At 42.7% G+C, this 19,320-nt stretch overlaps 1 protein-coding gene across 1 annotated transcript in view; it reads left to right on the forward strand.

Moving 5' to 3' along the window:
- The first annotated feature begins 5,634 nt into the window (after positions 1-5,634).
- ITPR2 (inositol 1,4,5-trisphosphate receptor type 2) overlaps positions 5,635-19,320 on the forward strand; it is a 285,893-nt gene continuing 272,207 nt past the window's right edge. Inside the window, exons 1-6 of the mRNA XM_052790972.1 lie at positions 5,635-5,907; positions 12,026-12,124; positions 12,230-13,498; positions 13,669-16,033; positions 17,055-17,108; positions 18,905-19,027. The gene's annotated coding sequence lies outside the window, so the exon portion shown is untranslated. The remainder of the gene's footprint in view (positions 5,908-12,025; positions 12,125-12,229; positions 13,499-13,668; positions 16,034-17,054; positions 17,109-18,904; positions 19,028-19,320) is intronic.

Here is a 19,320-nt window from a genome sequence, read left to right on the forward strand (position 1 = left end):
CCAGAGGTAGGGCTGTGTTAAAGGGGGACGCACGCTTTATTTTTGATATGGAGGAAGTCTAGTGTTGTCACTGAGCTGTTGCTTCCACCCTTGCCTATTCAAGTGGGGTCAAATGGCAGGTGTCTAGTGTGGCTTAATGCAAATTATGGAGAAAGTCAAGGTTTTGGTATCTGTGATAAGTGTCAGAAAGAGTTGGGTTTCTTTTCATACCTTTTCTTACTTCAAAATAAAAAAATCCATAATTTTATGAATTTTAAACATATTGGTGTTTATCTTTGAGTTGCTGCCTCAGGTTTCCTTTTTCTCTTATTTTAAAACGAATGGGGGAAGAGTGGAAAGGACAAAGGAACAACATCTGAGGGAAAGCTGCTTCTTAAACCTTGTCTTTACTTGCTTTGAGTTCTCATTCTGCTTTGCACTGGGAAAGTATTTTCACTTCCCACCTCACTTCCCTCCTAAACCCCTCATGTTTCCTCTGAGAAATTGTCTACGTGGGAAAGTTTAAACATGAAAGCCAAGGTATGAATTTATACCAGGGTTAAATTTGGTTTTAACTACCCATGTGAATACTCTTGTTTTGCTACAAACATTTTTTTTTTTTCAAATTATGGTTTTCTTTTCCTCTTTAAAGCTTAGCTTATGATATTGCAAACTGTTTAAACTGAGCTGGAAGAGGTCGTATTAAAAGGACTCAGGCACTTGCATAGTTACAGCTATATATCTAGCAGATAAAACTTTCCTGCTCAGACAAGCCCTCACTATTTCATCTTAGATTTTTTTTTTTTTTCCTAGGGAGAGTTAAAAACTGAGAAGAAAGACTTGACTTTGATGGTTTCATTTTCTAAAGTGCCGTCTTTTTGTCTTCCAGTTCAACTTCTTTGAAAATGAGAAAAACAGATTAAATTCAAAGTTTCCATTTTTTTAATGAAAGATCATCTTTTGATAAAACTTGAAATGATATTAAATGTTGGCCTTTTCAAAGTTATTAGCTATTTAGTAAGGAAAAGGTCACTAGATCGGCTTGAATAAAGATGCTCTGTTGTAGGAAGGTTTTGTTTTTAATGCTGTGCTCTGCAGGAAGGGAGACAGGAGACTGTTCTAGAGCTGCCCATAAAGCAGGACTTTTGGCTTTCCACCTTTTGTTAAATTCATTGTGAGTCCTGCAAATCTCTAAACCTGCCTGCATCTCTCTCCAGCTGTTAATAAAAACATGGCCCATCACTTCAAAAGGGATTTCAGAAATCCTATCAGCTGATACTACTCTAAGCTGTCCTTCATGGCAAATGGAGCTACTGACTGAAATCTTTTGGCAATGTGCTCTTTTTTTTTTTTTCTTTCTTTCTTTTTCTCTGCCCCCCCCCCCCCCCCTTATTTTGGTCAAATGGAGGAGCCTGAGCAGAGCCAAGGTTTGTACAAACACCGGGGCAGGATGGAGGCTGGTGTGCCAAGTTCCAGCCTCGTGTGATTTTTTTTTTTTTTTTTTTTTTAAAAAGGGGGTGGGCTATGTACCAAACAAAGAACACAAGGTTTATAATGGACACGCTGACAGAACCTTATTTATGGTGCCTGCTGCCGCTCCCGGGCTCAGCTTTTACATTCAGCTGGCGTTGCTGGCTTCCCACAGCAGATTTTCAAACAAGTTGCTGTAATAACCTCATAATGTTTTTTGTCTCATTCAATGGGCTCGGTTTAGCCTTGCTCTTAGCTGATGTGACAGTTTGGGACAGAGCTCCCTTCCCCTGGCACCAGCTCCGAATTTGGCTCAAAACACTCTGTTAAATCCAGCGCTGTCCCTCCACTAATACAGATGCTGTTGGCATTGCTCTGTCTTTATATTAGTTCCTATCTGCTTTGCTGGAAAGAAGGAAAAATCGTATTTCCCTGTGATCTGATGTGGATCTTTCTCATAAGGAGAGTTAATTCAGCCCTGCCTGAAAGTAATGAGAAGGAGGCGGCAGCGTTGCCCAGTGCATGAGAGGCTCGCTGGGTTTGGGGTGTGCAGGGCACCTCCTTCACCCTTTGGTGGTTTCAGAGGTGTTGAAAATGGGGCAATTGGTCTGTTTGCCCTCCTTCACCCTGTTTGTTGTTTAAAGTGAGTCCGAAAGCTCTCTCTTTAAAAACCAAACAAACAACAGCTGAAACCTGTGTGCCTTTCTTGTATTGCAGAAACTGAGAGGCTGTTGGCTGATGGGGGATAGGAAGCAAATTTACAGCCAGATCCCTCTTACCAATTTTTCCTCCCAGATATTTTTCGTTCTGTTTGTTTTACTTTGGCAATTAACTAAACAAATTGCTGTCTGAGCAGCGGAGCTAATGGAGTCTGGTTTCCTTCAGGTTTTTCTGCAGTTCCCTTTTGTTTCTCTTGATGATCTCAGCTCTGTCCTCTGCCACATCGTCCATGGGGAAGGGCAGCGAGGAGGCGAGTGGGGCTGGTTTTGGCTTTCCCCTCCTCAGTGGGGGCACACGTTTGGACTTCTGTCCTTTACCCAACTTCTAGTTTTCAAAACAACTTGGAAGAACATAATTTTCAAGGCGTCCTTAAGTTCCCTCCCCTTCCAAGTGCTCTGAAGTGGCTAACAACAGGGTCAGGCATTTTTGGCTGGGGAGAGGATCGGGTTCTCAAAGAGTATGGGCAGGCTGTAATAGCACAAGCTTCATTTCCTTACGACACCAAGGTGGAAGGTTAGTTCCTGGAAGCCTTCTTTTTTAAAAAGGCTACCGGTTTTCTGTGTCCCTCAGGGCCATCTGGGCGAGCTGTTCCTGCTATTTCTAGGAACACTTCAGCAGAATAAAAATCCGTATCCTCAATAAAGCGCTTCAGGCTGCCTCTGTTGCAAAGAAGCAACAAAAGGAGAGGAAAAAAGTGCAATATCACTTAAAAAATACTTTTCTCTTTAGAATAAAGGATATCCTATGATAGTCACAGTAGAAGTAGGATTTATATTTATTCTTGATTTGATGACAATGTTCACAGCTTCCTTTCAATTGGGTTGGCCCGTAGTTACCTGTGGGATTCAGTTTCTGCCTCACTTTTTTTTCAGTTTATGTCAATCTTCTCCCCGTTGTAGGTGAAATCAAGTGTTGCCTGGAAAACCATGGCTCAGGAAAAGTGTTGTCTTGTGTGTGAAACCAATGATTGCAGTTATTGAGGTGTCTACAGAGAGACAGCCATGAGTCTGCTTTCATGTCTTTGAGAAATCATATGACTTATCAGTGATGAAGCCAGGACTTTTCATAGGGGATTGAATATAATCCCTAAATATTTAATATGCCAGAAATTAAAGAAAAACAATTTGTCAGATTTTAGAGTGGGTTGAGACTTGCTCCAAGACCCTGCTAAGTATGTGCATGACTCTTGTTGAGATGTTCAAGTGTCTTTATTGAGGCTTATCAGTGTAATAGGAAAAGAAAAGGGGCCGGGGGGGGAGGCAGCTCTTGAGGTTTTGAGTGAATTTAACACTAAGGAAAATGAGGGAGCTGGAGTCAAGTATACCAGGCAAAAGGGCTGTGCATGTGCATTCCTTACAGGTCTATCAATGCACTGTAGTCTTGCACAGCACCTCTGACATTCTTGGCTCTCCGATAAGGGATCTCCTCTGAACAGAAGCACAAATTGGTGCCCATTAGTTGGTGGAGTTTTTTTAATAGTCTTTGAATGTAAGATGAGGCCAAGAAGCATACTGTGACCCATGTCTACCCTATGCTCTTGTGCAAAGAGTAAGGTGCAGCACAGTAAGAATCAACCCCAGCCTGTAAGTTGTGTTGAACTTGGGGGGATGGGAGAAAGCCAAAACAATTTTGTTTGTATAAATGCCCCTTGCCTGAAATTAAATTATGCATGAAATAATGCAAAAAGCCTTTAGCTGACCTTACTAACTGCTCTTCTAAAAAGACACCAGCAGTCTTTGCAGGGCTGCATTTTCAAAGCCAGACCTCAACAGTAGGTTTTGATGCTCTGATGAGGCATCAGATGAACGAGCTAAGTTTTTAGGAAAAGTTCACGTTCTTCTCTTGCTGGTCTTTCAGAGCTTCTGGAAACAAACTGTTTATTTAAAAACCTAGCTATGGATCTAGGAGCCTTACTTCAGGCTCTTATTTTTGCAAATACCAGTCTGGCTATTTGCTTTAATTTTTTTTTTTTCCCAGGCTGTTGTGCCTGGATGCTTTTATTTGCATACATGATGTTTGTGCCTGCAACAGTCACCACTCTAAAGTTGCCACGGTAACAGATTTTGCTGTTGTTTCGTTTTGAAAGCGGGACAAGAGTACCACCATAACCTCCGGGCTGGGTGCTGGACCGGGAGCCCTGGTAGCCGGGTTTCAGTCCTGCCTTGGCCACCAGTGTTTGCCTTTGCCTGAGTTACCCCTGGCAGGAACTGACAAAGCATTTAAGTGATTATTTTTTTGGGTGCCTGTTGTTGGGCAGCCACCCAGACCCTGCCTAGCAACCTCCGGTATCCAGAACGTTTGCCTAAAGGACTCTTTCCACACCCATGGACCTTCCTCACACCTTGCTGTCCAGCCCTGGCCCCGACTCCCCTTGCCCATGTGCCAGATGGCCTGCAGACTTCCCTGCTTCCCCAAATTCCTCTGTAGCTCCTGCCATTTACCTCTTGGTTTCTCCGTTTCCCTTTTGACCCCTGGTCTGTCCTGTGGACTTCACCAGGACTGGTTGCCTTTGTGGCTGTACCGCTGTTTATCTGTAGTCGAGCACCAGACCACTGGGCAAATGTTGACTTTTTTTCAGGACCAACTGTATGGAGAAAGGAGTCTGGCTATGGTTCTTCTGTTACTGAAACTCACAGATGTTTTCTTTATTTTGTTCCTACCCACTTACCTATTTCTCATATATGTCTGGACACATCAAAACAATGATGATCTGCTTGCATTAAATAGATTAACTTCATACTTAATATCATTGATCTTTAGCTCATCCACTGAAAGCACTTAAAAAGGAAGGCAGTATTATTGGTCTGTCTGGTTGGTTTGGGTTTTTGTTGTGGTTTTTTTTGTTTTGTTTTGTTTTTTGGGGTTTTTTTTGTTTTTTTAAGGAGAACTCTTTTAAGCTCACCCTGCAGACCAGCAGCAGAGCAGGACTACGGGCAGGTCTCCTGAGCCCCCTCTGATCCCCAACTTGGTCTCCCACTGCTCTGGCGTTGGCTCTGTGAGAAGTTGAATTTGTGGGACTGGGCCACTGAAAAAAGCCTACGCTACAAATAGTTTATCTCCAAACTCTGCTTCTGTGTGTGTCTGCCAAGTGATAATTGGGGGGGAAGAAAAACCCAACCCTCACGATACCCATTTGGTACATGACTGACAGATTTATGATAGGACGCAGTTTCCTCCGTTTGTCCGGCAGCGAGCGGCAGGGCCATGCGATTGTGTGTCCGCTTACTCGCCAGTGAATGCTTCCAGCTGGATTCAGAGGACAGGAAATGATTTAGTGAAAGGTTTTTGGTGACAATTAACAGAATTCCTGCTGATAACTTTTTTTTTTTGTCCTCTCCCTCAATATTTTTACAGCAAGCCCTAAGTCGTTGCAGAGTGGCACTGGAGGTGGGTGGTTACAAATATTTGATGAGTGTGTCATGGAGTGGCTTTTATTTTTGTTGAAAGTATGATTTATTTTTTTAATCTACATCTCTTTAGTATTCTACTTGGTGATCAGAGCAGCATAAAAAATTATTTTTCTTACCAGATGGTCGTACCCTAAAAACCAGTCCAAATTGGCCTCAAGGAAAGGAGAGCTATTGTCAAAGTAACCTAAGGAAAGAGTAAGGTTGTCCAAGAGTCTCCCAGTAGGGAGGATCAGGGAAGCAATTTATGCTTATCAGGAGTGCTCCAACTGCATTGTAAACTGCTCATTTTGCCAGGAACAGCAAGGGACTCAACTTCTGGGATTACAAGGTAGTGTCAACCTTGGAGCATATGTTTAAAAAGAACAAAAACAATGTCTGTAATGTATTCCTGTGTAAGGCATCTCTCTTGCAAAGAGGGAAAATTAAATATTTATTTGCAGTCACACAGGATTACCTGTGTCAAAGAAAGGAAAATACTGGTGTTGGATGTGCTCCCTTGAAAAACTTTTAAGAGTTGTCTTGGATGCAATGTTGGAAACCAAGTATCTTTCCTTAGAGCTTGGTCATCTTCAGACATAAGGTTTTGTTTCTCACTATGGGTGAAAAAACAGAATCTGAAATCCTTGGTATTGGTGGTTCTTTTAGAAAAGGAGGAGGAAAACAATTTTTTTTGAAAAGTTGATGGGACACATGAGAATTAATCAGCTCTGTTTTCAGTAGATAAATTACAGTTCAGGAAATTAAATTATAAGTGAGATGGATATTTGTCCTTGGGAATTTGACACCTGTGAACAAAAAAATTTATTTTGAGAGCTTAAGGAGCTACTGTAGGCTTTGTGGTAGTTTTATGCTTGAAGACTTCTTTTCTCCAGCGATTTTTATTGCACTGTAGTCTCCAAACTGGGATTTATTAGAAAAGGTGAAAAATGGTGAAGTTAGTATTATAAGATGGATCAGGCTTTTCTGCTGGATTGTTCATGTTGTCAGTGACTCTTGTAATGAAGTGCTACATGGGAAAATGGCCTTTCATTGTCTGTGCAGTTAGTGGAGTGCAGGCAAACTGCTTTTATCTGCTTTGGAGTTGGTTTGAATACTGACAGCTCGGATCTTTGATCTGCTGTAGCCTGGCCGGTGGTTTTGCCTGTGCAGGAGCAAGCCCAGGAGCAGGGAATGGAGAGGGAAAACTCCAGTGGTCACATAGGATGGAAAACGGGCAAGTGATGAGACCATGGAAACTACACTAAGGAAGTGTAGGAAAAATGGACAGAGACTGGAAGAGTCAAACATGGCAGTGGTACAGCAGAGGCTGTGGTCCTACTCTGTACTTCTGTAACTTTTATCCTGAGACAACTTGGGCTTCAGCTCGAAAAAAGTGTTTTCTTTCTAAGTATACAATGATTTAAATAATACTGGCTGCTTGTACCTGGGGAACAAAATGCCTTATAAAATTAAGGTAGCTTTTGAACCTCAGAAACTATCTTGTAAAAATTCCCTCTGTGCTTTTAGAGAAGTTCTGTGCTCCCCTTCCCTTCCCCCACCTAAGTATAGACAGATGAAGAAGAGTCGAAGTCTTGCTGTTTCGCTAACTGCGTTTTTGGTTTTGAATGACACGGTCCGATTAAAGTCTAGCTCTGTCTCCTTGATACGGATTAGCATCAGCCCCATTACAGCACCTTCCGTGAGAAACTGCGAGCACCGCAGTTCTGCCTCACCAACACACCGTAGAGCATAGGCACGTGAGAGACCCCCACCTCTCGTGTCCAGGCAGGGCTAATATGAGGACTGACCAGCTAAATTCAGAGGTGGGCGAGCTGATGGGACCCGTGGGCTGGAGCGGGCCGGGCACGTGCTGAGCAAGCAGCACCCGCTGCTCCCCTTTCTCCTTGCCCTGCAGCACAGCTGGGGAGCTCCCAGAGATCCCCAAGCAATCTTTAGATGGCTATTATTAAAACAAATGGTGGAGTTGCTTCTGTCAGGCCATCAGGATGCAAATCCTGAGCACTTCCACTAGGCCAAACTGCTGCTGGGCAGGTTTCGGGGACTGTAAATGTGTGCTGCCCCAAACCAAAACCAGGGGCTCCGTGATCGCCTGTGGGTAACTGGAGGTAGAACAGGTCTGCAAATGACTGTATGCAGCACGGCTAATCCAGGCACTGCTCACAGGACGAAATGACTCTGAAAACCACGTGGCGGCTCACAGCTTTGAAGAGAACCTGCTGGCAGATGAGGGAAGGACCTGTTCTTACCCAGCCAGAAACCTCAACCCCAGCACGGCAGAAACCAAATCCCTCGGTCCCCTGGTTTGCTGCCTTTCAAGAGCTGTGCTTGTTGAGGAGCTGCTCTGCGGCAGGGTAACCACGCTGTGCTTTCATTGCCCCTTTTTTAAAGGAGGCTGATGATGTCGTGTCCTACCTCTTGGCTCGGTGCAGCTGGAAGAAGATGAGTTGGCAAAGCCAGCGGCTGCTTGAAGTGCTCCAGACCTGTCTATGCACATCCTTGCTCCCAGATTCCTAGGGTTTCCAGAGCAGCTGAGCCAGAATGCTGAAAAAGCTTTCTTTTTAATCTCTTGATCTTTACTCTGTGTGGTTTTGCCAGTGCAGGTAAAACAGAGGTGCACGCTCCATGCTCTGCATTTACCAGTGTTTCCACCAAGGTAAACAAGAGATAGTCTAGGTAATTACAGTGAACGATCTGAGTGAAACATCTTGTCTCTACAGCTGGTTCATGTGACACAGGAGGAGGCAGGGCAGGCAAACTTGCCCTGCCAGGATATCAGCAGTGTTTCTCCTTATTCAAACAACAAGAAATGAGATTCATCGGTCTTTGCTCTGGCTAAATTCCAACTCGAGTGTGAAGGAAAGTTTTGTCTGACTGAGGTTTGCTGGGAGTGGTGGTAGGGATCACTGTGCTTTCAGAGATCCATTTTGTATACACATCCTAAATTCATGAGGCAGTTCTTCCCACGGCACAGCCAAGGCTTCAGGTTTGGTTCAGGAGCTGGCAGGCCACAGCCCTTGGCGTCACTTTATTTCTCACTTGTGGTGTTACAGGCAATGATGAGGCACTCCAGTGTTTGCTCTGGTCCAGCCCTTGGAATAGGACATCGCCTTCAATAAGCCCCAAAGAAGGCTCTACTGTGGGAAGCACTTCTTACGCAGTTGAAAATCTGTGGTTTTGTTTGTTTTTTTTTTTTAAGCAAGGAGACAACCCAGCTGTGAAAACCAGCAGGATTACATGATATTACGGAGAGCAGAATTTGGCATGCAGGTTACAAAGCAGTCTGAATCCCAGTGCATGAAAATGTTCAACAATACTGCAGAGCCTGACTGCTTCTTCCAAGGCTTCAGCTGGGGCTGAGGGCAAATCCCAGGGACAATTCTGTCCACTAGTAGCAGTAAGGCTCTCTCTCCATATATATATATATATATAGTATGTGCGTGTTTTAATTTGGTTGGAATTTCCTTGGGTAAGTTAAGATGACGATAGTTGACTTTGCCTTGTAAGCTGCATGCCAAACTTTGTAGCTTGCTTTATAAACTTAGCCTTTCTAAGCAAGTTAAATGGATTTAAGACCAGAATTGTTAAAACCAGTTAAAGTTTAGCCATGTTCTTCAGTAGTGACAGGAATGCAAGAATGGTGACACCAGCTCACACTGCCGGTTCACGGGGCTCAGTATCCTCTCCCCCAGCAATGGCCAGAGGTGGATGCCTGAGGAGAAGCAAGAACAAGGTATGTATGCAGTGATGCTTCCTCCAGCCAATTCAGGACATCCATGAGCTAGATAAGGCATCTCAGTTTACAGCAATTTTTGGTTGATTTCTGTGAACTTTCCCAGGCTCCCCATGAACCTATATAAACTTTTGGCAATGCACCACATCTTGGGAGAAGGAGATCTGCAGATACGCTGCCTGTTGCCAAAGGACCGTGTGCCTTTGCTTTGTTCTGTGTGTGGCTCCTTTCTGTGGCTTTGCTCTGCACCTCTTAGTTGCACTAGCAGAGAGGGGCAAACATCAGTTCCTGGAAACTCTCCTCATGCCAGTCCTGATGTGGCAGACTATTGGAGAATATTTGCACACTTAGTGTTGTGTCTTTTATTGTTGTGGGTTTGGGGCTTTTTGTTTGTTTGTTTTTAATGGAAGCTGGTTTACCACTGTTGCCTGTCTCTGAACCTTTTCATGTTCTAATGTATCATTTTTGAGCAGAGGGACAGAAGTGTACCCCTATGTGAGGTCTGGGCCAACCTTAGGTTTATGCAGTGGAATACAACCACTGTCTGGTTTGCTCCTTATTTTTCTCCTAACAGCGAAAGAGTGTCAACCCTTAACAACCCCTGCACCACTTCGTTACTGAGCACTGGGACCTGTTAGGGGGTCTGGAAAGGACATTCCCTCTTTTCCAAGGGTTTAGCTGGCTGCAGTCCAGGGCAGCTCCCTTGCAGGAGCAATGTGAGGAAAGGCTGAAGAAACCTCATCTGTCTCATCGCCCCAGGACAAATAGAAGTTGGAGGGGATTCCTGTTTCTAGACACCTCAGCCTGTAATTTTGGACTGGTGAGAGACAGACCAGCTTGTGGGAGCTGGGAAGGAGGAGGGGGCTTCATTTTGAAGCAGTCCTTGGAATGTTGTTTTAAGAGGTTTCTTATATATGTCTGCACGTGTAGGACTCTCATCTGTTGAGCGGGTAGCAAATAAATGTAATAGAGCATCAGGAATGCAGTTATTTGGACCTTAGGAATACTCATTAGGAATATTCACCAGCTGGGAGTTAGACATTTCTTTCTCTCCCTCTTTTTCCCATGTTTAAGGCCAGGTGTTTTGGGGTGGACTGGGCAGCAAATCTGAGGCAGAGGCTGGAAGCTGGCTCCTCAAATGCAGTGGTGAAGGTGGTGAGTGGTGTAGGAGACTTACCACAGAGTGCTTTTAGAAGATGTGCAGCAGTTAGAAACAAATGTTTTTGAATGATTATCAATAAATGCTGCAAAAAAAGTGCCACAAGCCAAATTATTTTCCACTCCAAGTCGTATTTGCTTCACTTTTTTCCTGTCTGTAATCTAAGCCGTGACTAGCAATGCCTCCCTCTCCCAAATAACTGTCACATAAAGACAATTTTGAAGCTTGTTAAAGAGCAGTTGCAGCTTGCCTATCCTGCCTGCCATTGCCTTCGTGCAGGTTTGGAGTTGTTGTCTTACCCCCAGTGCTCTTGCGAGGAAGCCTAGAGGTGAGTCCTTTGTGGAAATGGTACCATTTGTGGAAATGGTATTGCTCTGCAGGTCTAGTCGTGAGGACCTGTGCTGCAGAGCTGGTGGGCTGGCATGCAAACACTGGTCCCAGGAGTGCAATTGTCAGCAGAGGGTTTGTTGCATCTCGCTGCAGGAGTCCAAGCAATAAGGACGTAAGGGACATCACTCTGGTTTTGGCCTTGTCTGCCCCTTGGTTTCCATAGCTATGGAGTGAAAGTGGTTTCATGCACACAGATTTGGGAGGAAAAAAACCCTACGGAACACTTTCATATCAGTAAACACAAAATAATGTGGAAAAGGCTAGAGTTACATTTACTCTTGTTTTGGAGACTGGGGACCTTCAGGCATCACAACACCCCTCGGGGGGTGATACTAAAAAATAAATTAGTAACCTCATTTTGAGGCAATTACTAGCTCTGTCTTTGGGGAATTTTAGTTCAAGCTCTTTGCAGTGGTGTTACAATGCATAGTTATATGACTTGAGGTGCAGTTAGATAGATGCAAATCATCTAGGTATGCTATCTCTCCGTTTAATCAGTGATTTGTTTGCCATTTGGGTACAGAAAATACTTTGTTTAAAAATGAGTTTAATATACTTCCAGTAAGAACATCAGTGGGAAATAATGCAATGCAGCTGCTTTGCTACTAGTCAAGAGCATCCAAGACCCCCCGGTGTAGTTCGTTTACTCTGAGCTTTATGCAATACACAGTCAGCTAATTCTACACATGATATACACCATACATGATTCCTCATGTTCTCCTTTTATGGTCTTTCCCATTAATCTTTAACTTCATTAGAAACACATAAGCTGGCTCCTTTATTTGCTGGTGTTCCCCTTAATTTGAATCCTCCTTTTTGGTTTTGGGGATATCTCTTTGCCATTAATGTTGTCGTATGTTACTGATACACTGGTTTTTTTCTGGAAATAAGCGTAAGAATTTTGTAGCAAGTTCACAGATTTTGGTCAGGGAACACAAATTATCCCCTTTGCAACCAGTAAACTGATGTGTGATGATGTGAAGAAATTTGTCAGCAGATGAGGCTGTGTATGCGCATGCATGTGGGTGTCTGGGATAGACCAGTGGGCACCACACCCTGATGAGCAACCAGAATAAAAGCCCATTGAAAATGGTAAAAATTCTTCTGCATTTCAGGGACTAAACAATATGTGCACTTGACCACCAATTTTTCGTTATTCTTTCCTAGCCCTTACCTGAGGTCGCATGTAAAAGGCTAAATTGCCACCTGGTCTGTTTGCACGATGTCCAGCACACTGGGGTCCTAATGATTGACAAGGGCTCCGAGGTACTACAGCACTATGAAGAATAAATACCACTTATTAGTTTGGCATCTGAAGAAAAGCAACAACTTTCCTTTCTCTGCACAGTAACCTACGATTTCTTTTTACAGAGAGGGGAGGGATGTGCGTACCTGCCAGTACACTGCAAACACCGCAGTCCTCGAAGCCCCGGCTGAGCCAACGCTGCACCTCCCGCATGATGGAGGTCATTCTCTGCCATGTGTGCGACAGCCTTTCAGGAGGGTTTGCCACCTTGTAATATAAACTCTCTGAACTTAAGCATCAAAAAAAGTATCATACTTCATGCTAGCTGTAAAAATCAAAATGAAAACTCATAACACAATATAAACCACAGCAATCCCGGCACTCCTCCTGTGGTTCTGCCCCACACACATAACTTGGTGGGGGAATATTTGCTGTGGAGGAACATCGTGTCCCTGACCTGCCATAGCCTGCTCCTTCTGGGCTGTCTGCCTCATTCTGCAGGGTTTCTGAGCATTTGTTTTGATGAATAGACACTGCAACTGGATGTGGATGATCTGTGGTAAGAACACTATTAATCTGAATTTGTCTGTAGAGGACAACACCAGTCAGTCAAGTTTGCATTCTCTCTTTCCATGGTATGAGTTTAAAACAAAACAACCTCCCCCTTGTATCCCTGGGGTTTAAACTACAAGATCCAGTTGCTCTCCTAGTGCCAGAACTTCTTGGTGGTTTGAGCTCCATCTTGGGACTTGGAGACACCACCACTGTGCCTTGCCCCTGCCTTTGGAGACATCACGTAATGCTCCCTTCAATAGTGTTTAAGATTCAGATAGGAACCTCTCGGACTTTTCAAAGGTAGCTAGGCAGGTTAAGCACCGGTGTCTCATTGTTCTCTGCAAGTGCTTCAACAGCTCAGCTGGTTCTCAGAAGAAATAAATCTTCCTAAATGCCTGTTTCTCAGTGACTAAATTAATTCATAAATCTCTTCTTGGATATCTCAGTTCTTCCATTCCTCACCTGTGCTGTACCCTACTTGGGTAATACTTAGCTTTCTCACATGGAGTTTGTCAAGATGTGTTTGTTAATGTGGTGCTTATGTACTGTGGGAATGGGGGATAAACCAGTTTTTCAGATGCGATAGCCAAGAGGAAACTTTTATCTATCAGAATACACTGAAAGATTCTGGATGCTGGGCAAGGGCTTCTTTTCTCCACTGCTTCCAAAATCCTCTGTGCTCCATGATGTTCACAGGTGGTCTCCATGAGCCAGGGGCTGAAAAGGAAAAAGGACGGACATCAGGAAGCAGCAGCAGCAGCAGATGTTACCTGTCCCTGCTATGAGGATGGAGTGGCTTTGCAGCTGTTGAAGAGATTGAAAACAGGAGATAAACAAAGGTAATGGGTAGGAAGAGATGAACAAGGATTAAACGAAAGCTTGGGGTGCAGCTGTGTTGCACATTAGTAGTGGCTTGGCAGCATGTACTGGGAGGAGGGGTGGGTTCATCACAGTATTGGCATGCTGCAGAAATGTTGGTTTAGTTTTGCTTTTTTGTGAATTACTGTAGCAGAAACGACATCAAGGATGAACCACATCATCTGCCACCTTCACAGTCCTGGAGAGTGGCTCAGCAGTATCTTCACTCCATTCTGCTGCGTCGGTGGAAGCAGTTGCCTATTCCCCTTTTGCTTTCTCAGACAGCTGCCACGTGGGCCCAGCCAGCAGAGGTGCAGTTCAGGGGATTTCTAGAGGCTCTGGTTGCCATAGGAAGTATGTTTTTCTTCTAGATGTCAGATAGCAAATCGTACTGTGATGAGAAAATTGATAGAAATCAGCAATTTTTTCCTTTCAGGACTTCTTTTTGCCTTTACGCTCTAATTTTCTCATTAAAATATTATATCTCTAGTAAATCTGTGGGTGAATCTCCATCCAGCCTGTGCACTGATATGATCGACTCCCACTCCAGATATATCTTGTGAGCACATTCTTAGCACTTGCAGCTATTGAATAACAAGTATGCAACAAGCATGATATTGTCTCTGTATATTTATGTCCCTGCCACTGAAAAGATAGCAGTTCCCACAGGTGGAGCCAGGGTTGTGAAACAGAGGTGCTAATTGTGCTGATGTCAGATAGCAGGCTTGACTTTTATGTTTCCCATCTGTTTTCAACCAGCAACTCAATATTACTGCAGTGCACTGAGGAGAAAATGCCAAGTGTGGTGGCTAAAGGTATCTATAGGCCTTTTTAAATTTTGTTCTTGTTAGCTAATTCCAACAGTTTCTTTGCCTATGACATGTTAACAATGTGCATTTCTTCTGTGCCTTTTAAACAATCCCCCACTTCACTGGCGGAATAACTTACCTGCTGCTAACTTTTCCTCTTTCAGATTGACAAAATGGAAGCCATGGGTAATGATTCTGCTTTTTTAATGCATTCCTGTGCAGTTGCCTACAGATTAGTTAAAATCTAATTTCCTAAACATGTCCATATTTCTAAGTTCAACTACTACTAAGATGCAAAGCATCTTGCAAGAGCTACTGAGAAATAGGAGGTTATTTCAGTGATTTAGTTTTTGTATAGCATTGAAACAGAGATTTCTTTAAGTATGCACATCACTTTTCTATTTAAATATTATGATGCTAGAGGATATGAAATTGTATGTCTCAGCCTTCCAGGATTCAGCTGTGTTAGGCTAACTTTTAAAGTGTTTAAGGAAGACACCCAAATGAGGATCATATTTAAAAAAAAAAAAACAGAACCCAAACAAAAAAACCCCAACTCCTCAGGGACAAGGCGTGAACTTAATGCAGTCTTTGTTTGGTATAATCTGTTTTGTGACTCATGACTTACACCATTAGTACAATGTCAAATATTGACGTGTGGTGGGGGACAGAGGTAAATGCAAGTGGCATTCCTAAATGAAAAAGCAGTTCAGGCATTTCCATGTAATTAGTACGCAGGCTTTTTTTTTTTTTTTTAAAGTTCCAGGTAAATTTAGCAGTTCAGGATTCAACGTGCTTTTAGACAAGATTTTTTTTTTCAATATACTGTATTCTGGACCAGTAGGAAAAGAGAAACTCCAATCTGGGGATCCAAGCGTGCAGTAGTGTTTTGGTGATGTCCATAATTCCATATTAATTTAAAAAAAAAAAGTTTCTAATGAATCCAGTCTTATTCAAGCTCTTATTTCCTGGGCACAACTGGGCTGAGATGACAGAAATCCAATGAGAACATCTCCCATATAGGGCACTTCCTTCATCTAGGCGTGAAATCAGTTTGAAATATTGCTGGTGTGAACCTCAAATCTTGGTCCATACTTGGCCTCAAAGATATTTTCTGCCTACTTGGAATCCCAGCCCCATCATCTGGTTGTGCTAATTAAATCGTTCCATAATGTCCTGGAAAGTAATCTGCATTTGGGACAGGTAAGAGTGGAAGAGACTTTGGAAGGATCCAACCCAGAAGCACCAATGCTGATCAGAAGTGAGGGCATGGTGGACTGAGACCGTCAAAGAATTTCTTGTACCTCCCTATCAAGTAGTTCTCTAGGCACAGTAATCAATATAAAAAATAAATCCTTCCTGATCTCTAATTTTTCCTTCCCAAAACATTTCTGAGAGACATCAGATGTTTGGTGTTGTGCTTTTGGAGTGGGGTGAGTGAGAGGAGTTACTTCAGCTGGGTTTTAATGCCTCCAGACTTCCCTGAATGACTTCTCTGGAAATGCAGTGCCAGCTACTGTCGGCAAGCCTGTTGACTTGAGTTCACCTTCCTAACGTTATTTGCAGTCTATTTTACCCATCTGAAAGCTAGAATAGGCCTAGGGTGAAGATGTGGGGCCCCTGCTGTCACAAAGAAAGACTGGGTCTCCTGAGAAAATCTGCTTTTCCAGCCGTCATCCTTGCCCGAACCCAGCTGTATCCTGGGAGGTGCGCTCACCAGCAAGTAGTCTTGCCCACCAGAAAGGGCAGTGCGCTTCATCCTGAAGTTAAAAATGCTAGTGTGGCCCAGGAAGGGTGGGCCTGGTGACAGCTGCTTCAGCAAAACTAATCGCAATTTTCTTTCCTCTCTGATAATTTTTAAAGTGGTTAAAAAAAAGAAAGAAAGAAAAAGCTGGCACAGCCCCCCCTTTTTTTTTATTTTCTAAAGAGTAACATGGTCAGTATGCTAGTGAAAGGAGACATTTCCTGCAAAAAAGCAGTATTTAATTTTGAAAAAGCTTTTCAATAAGAAAAAAAATCATCAGAAAAAAACATCAAAAGCACAAGGCTTTTTAAGAAGTCCTAAAGCACAAAGCTTCCACAGGTTAAGTGGAAAAAAAACCTCAAACCCAAACCAAACAAACAAAAGAAGATTCATAGCTTAAGAGAGGCAGGGAGGTATTCCTCAGGTACGCTTTTCAAGCTCCATGATTGCAATTAAATTGCAGCTATACTGCAATTACAGAGATTTTTCACTTTTTTTAATGTTAGCCATATTCTTTAGGAATACTAACTCCTGCCACTTTATCCAGCTTGCAAATATAACTGCATTTTTAGGCTTCTTACAAGAGCTCTTGTTTTTCTTGGACTTTCTTATGGAAATTTTCGCAAAACTTCTGTAATTTTTTTTTTTTACTCGAAAATTAAGGTATTGAGCTTCAGTGAGATATATCAATCAAAATGTTCATCATTGCTTGTATGGTTTAATGTATAATTATTTTAAAGAACTGCTGTATATGAACTATGCTGTATCCCCACTGTAACCACTGCCACAGGGTCAGCTGGTAATATGGTATTAATGACATGACTCAAAACACAGTTGCTTTGTAATTACAGTCACCGTACTCTACAGGTCCGCTGATTCTTCTATTGCATAGGTCATGGTTAGGAGTGGACTAGGACTGAAAAGGAAGCTATTTTTTTCATTTCCTTCTATGAAGATGATTTACTTTTTTCCCTGTGTTTTCAGGTTTAAACCTTCCGAAGTCTCATGACAGCCAACAGAAGAGAAAATACAAACAAGGTATGTCTCTCTCTCTATTTTGTAGGAAAAGGCTTCATTTTTAGGCAGCCAAGCAGAAAAGAAAACCCAGGAGATGCTGCCTGATTAATAAGTCTGGGGGGGCTGGCAGGGAGTTCTGCAAGGTTGAAAGCAAACTTGGTGTAACCGTTGGCACTTGTTCCACGTAGGAATAGTAAGTTCATTTTTGTGCGCTTCCTGATGCTTGCTCTGTGGTTGCGAGCTGATAGAAGGCAACGCTTCAACTTCCTGAATCCTCTAAATAAAGCATCCTTTCTATATAGATGTTTTCAAAGAAAGGCACATTGTACTTTCTGCTTTGGTTGAGTTTTCGTATTTGGCTCTTTGAATGAACAACTTTGGTCGTTAAACAGTTGGAAACTTATTTCAAAAGGCTTGAATGTATCGCAAGGAAAAATAGCTTCACTTGAATGGCTTGGAGCTGCTCTCAGAAGTTTATTTACATAGCTGGTGTATTGTGCCACAGTTTGAAGGGCGTCCAGGCTTCCTCTTTAATCTAAACTCTTTTTACTTAAATAATTAATTCACAAATAAATTCAGTTTTCATTATTTCTAAGTTGCTTTGTTTCAAGAGATTATTATAGCAAACCAGAGATTATTTAAATACTTGAATTAATACATATATTTGCTCTTGTAAATTCAGATGTAGTGAACAGCAAGTCAGCCAGTTCCCGTCCGTGCATGCATGCCATAATGCGAATGAGTGTGCCTGGATAGTGAGAGTGCAAAGCTCATATCCATGCCCTAGTGAAACCCCTAAAAGATCACTTGGGGAGAGCTGTTCATTTTCAGGGCCACCTCTAATGTTGAGAAAAACGTGTTTCCCTCCAGTAGAAAGTCCTTTATCTAGGTGTTATGAATTTACCTAGAATTTCCTGTTCCTATTAAGCCAGGTTGAATCAAGTGGGTAGGCCAGCACTGAATGCTCCATGTTCTGGTTTTCTCATTCTCAACCAAATAATGATGCTTATTTTGCATGATTCACTACACTCCTGCTTTATTATGTTACTAAATCACATTTATCTCTGTCAGGCCTCTTTTTCCCCAGGGTACTCTGGGGGTTTTTTTGTAACCGGATGCTTAATATTTTGTATGGCACCAATACCAACATGTTGTTTAAAACAACATCAGTAAAGAGTTAACTCCCACGATGAGTAAAAAGGCAAAATGAGTCCCCACAGCTATCTATCAAGAAATCATCTAGTACTCTGACGTTTGCTATAGGCAAAATAAAACAAAGCACTACCAGCAATAAATCAATTCTTGTGTGCGGGTATTGTCAAAATAAGCTTTTCTGGCGCTCTCTGATCCAACTTGTAGGCCAAGTAATGCTGTCTTTTATACATGCAAGTGTTTTGAAATGCCATTGTGCTCAGGGAAGAGCTAGGCTGTCTCAAATATTAATATCCACAAGGTAATGGGCATCTCCTGCTTGTGTGGGAAACTTCATTAGGTGCCTTTAAAAGCCAGGCCTTCCTCAAGTAAGCTGTTAATTGTGCATTGCTCGAGATAAGTATATTAAAAATATTCCAGCTACAGATGGGCTTTAAAATCAGAGTTGGATTTTAAATATAAAAATGTCTGGAATGGTCTGATCTTTCTTCTCCCCCCCCCCCATTAGAAACATGAGAAACAAGCCCAAGGCTTTGGGTCCAAACTTTCATATACTTGCATGCTTAAGCTCCGGGGTGCCTGCCTAGATTTTGGCCCGGTCCCATCTATATCTATTGTATTAAAACAGTTAAAGGCATTCTTCTCTTCCCCCTTTGCCCCTGCAGCTGGAATGCACTATCCTCTGCTCTCATGAAAACAAACATCAATGCTGCCTGTTGTATAAGCCTCTAACTGGTCTGGTTTGCTTCCACTGAAGTGGCCTATATATCTGTAACTTCATACAAGAGGTAGGTTGTGTAGGTGGGGGATTAAAGTCTTTCCAATCAGAAAATTTTCAAATCCATAAAACCCCTCAACTTCTGTCAGGAGCCTCTCCTGTTTAGACAAGACGAGCAGGAAATTCAGACATCTTCCTAAGACATGAGGGGTGGAAAAGGAGCAAGAATATGATGACGGCAGCCTATGTACTTGATGAGTTTTTTGAGTCTGAGGTCAGTCCAATATTGTGTATTTTCACATCCAAAGTGGATGCTCAGTGCTGCAATGGGGTGTTTCTATTGACCTCTCTGTGGATAAACTG

Source organism: Harpia harpyja, chromosome 6 (genome assembly GCF_026419915.1).
Source record: "Harpia harpyja isolate bHarHar1 chromosome 6, bHarHar1 primary haplotype, whole genome shotgun sequence".
In the NCBI taxonomy this organism is placed as follows: Eukaryota; Metazoa; Chordata; class Aves; order Accipitriformes; family Accipitridae; genus Harpia; species Harpia harpyja.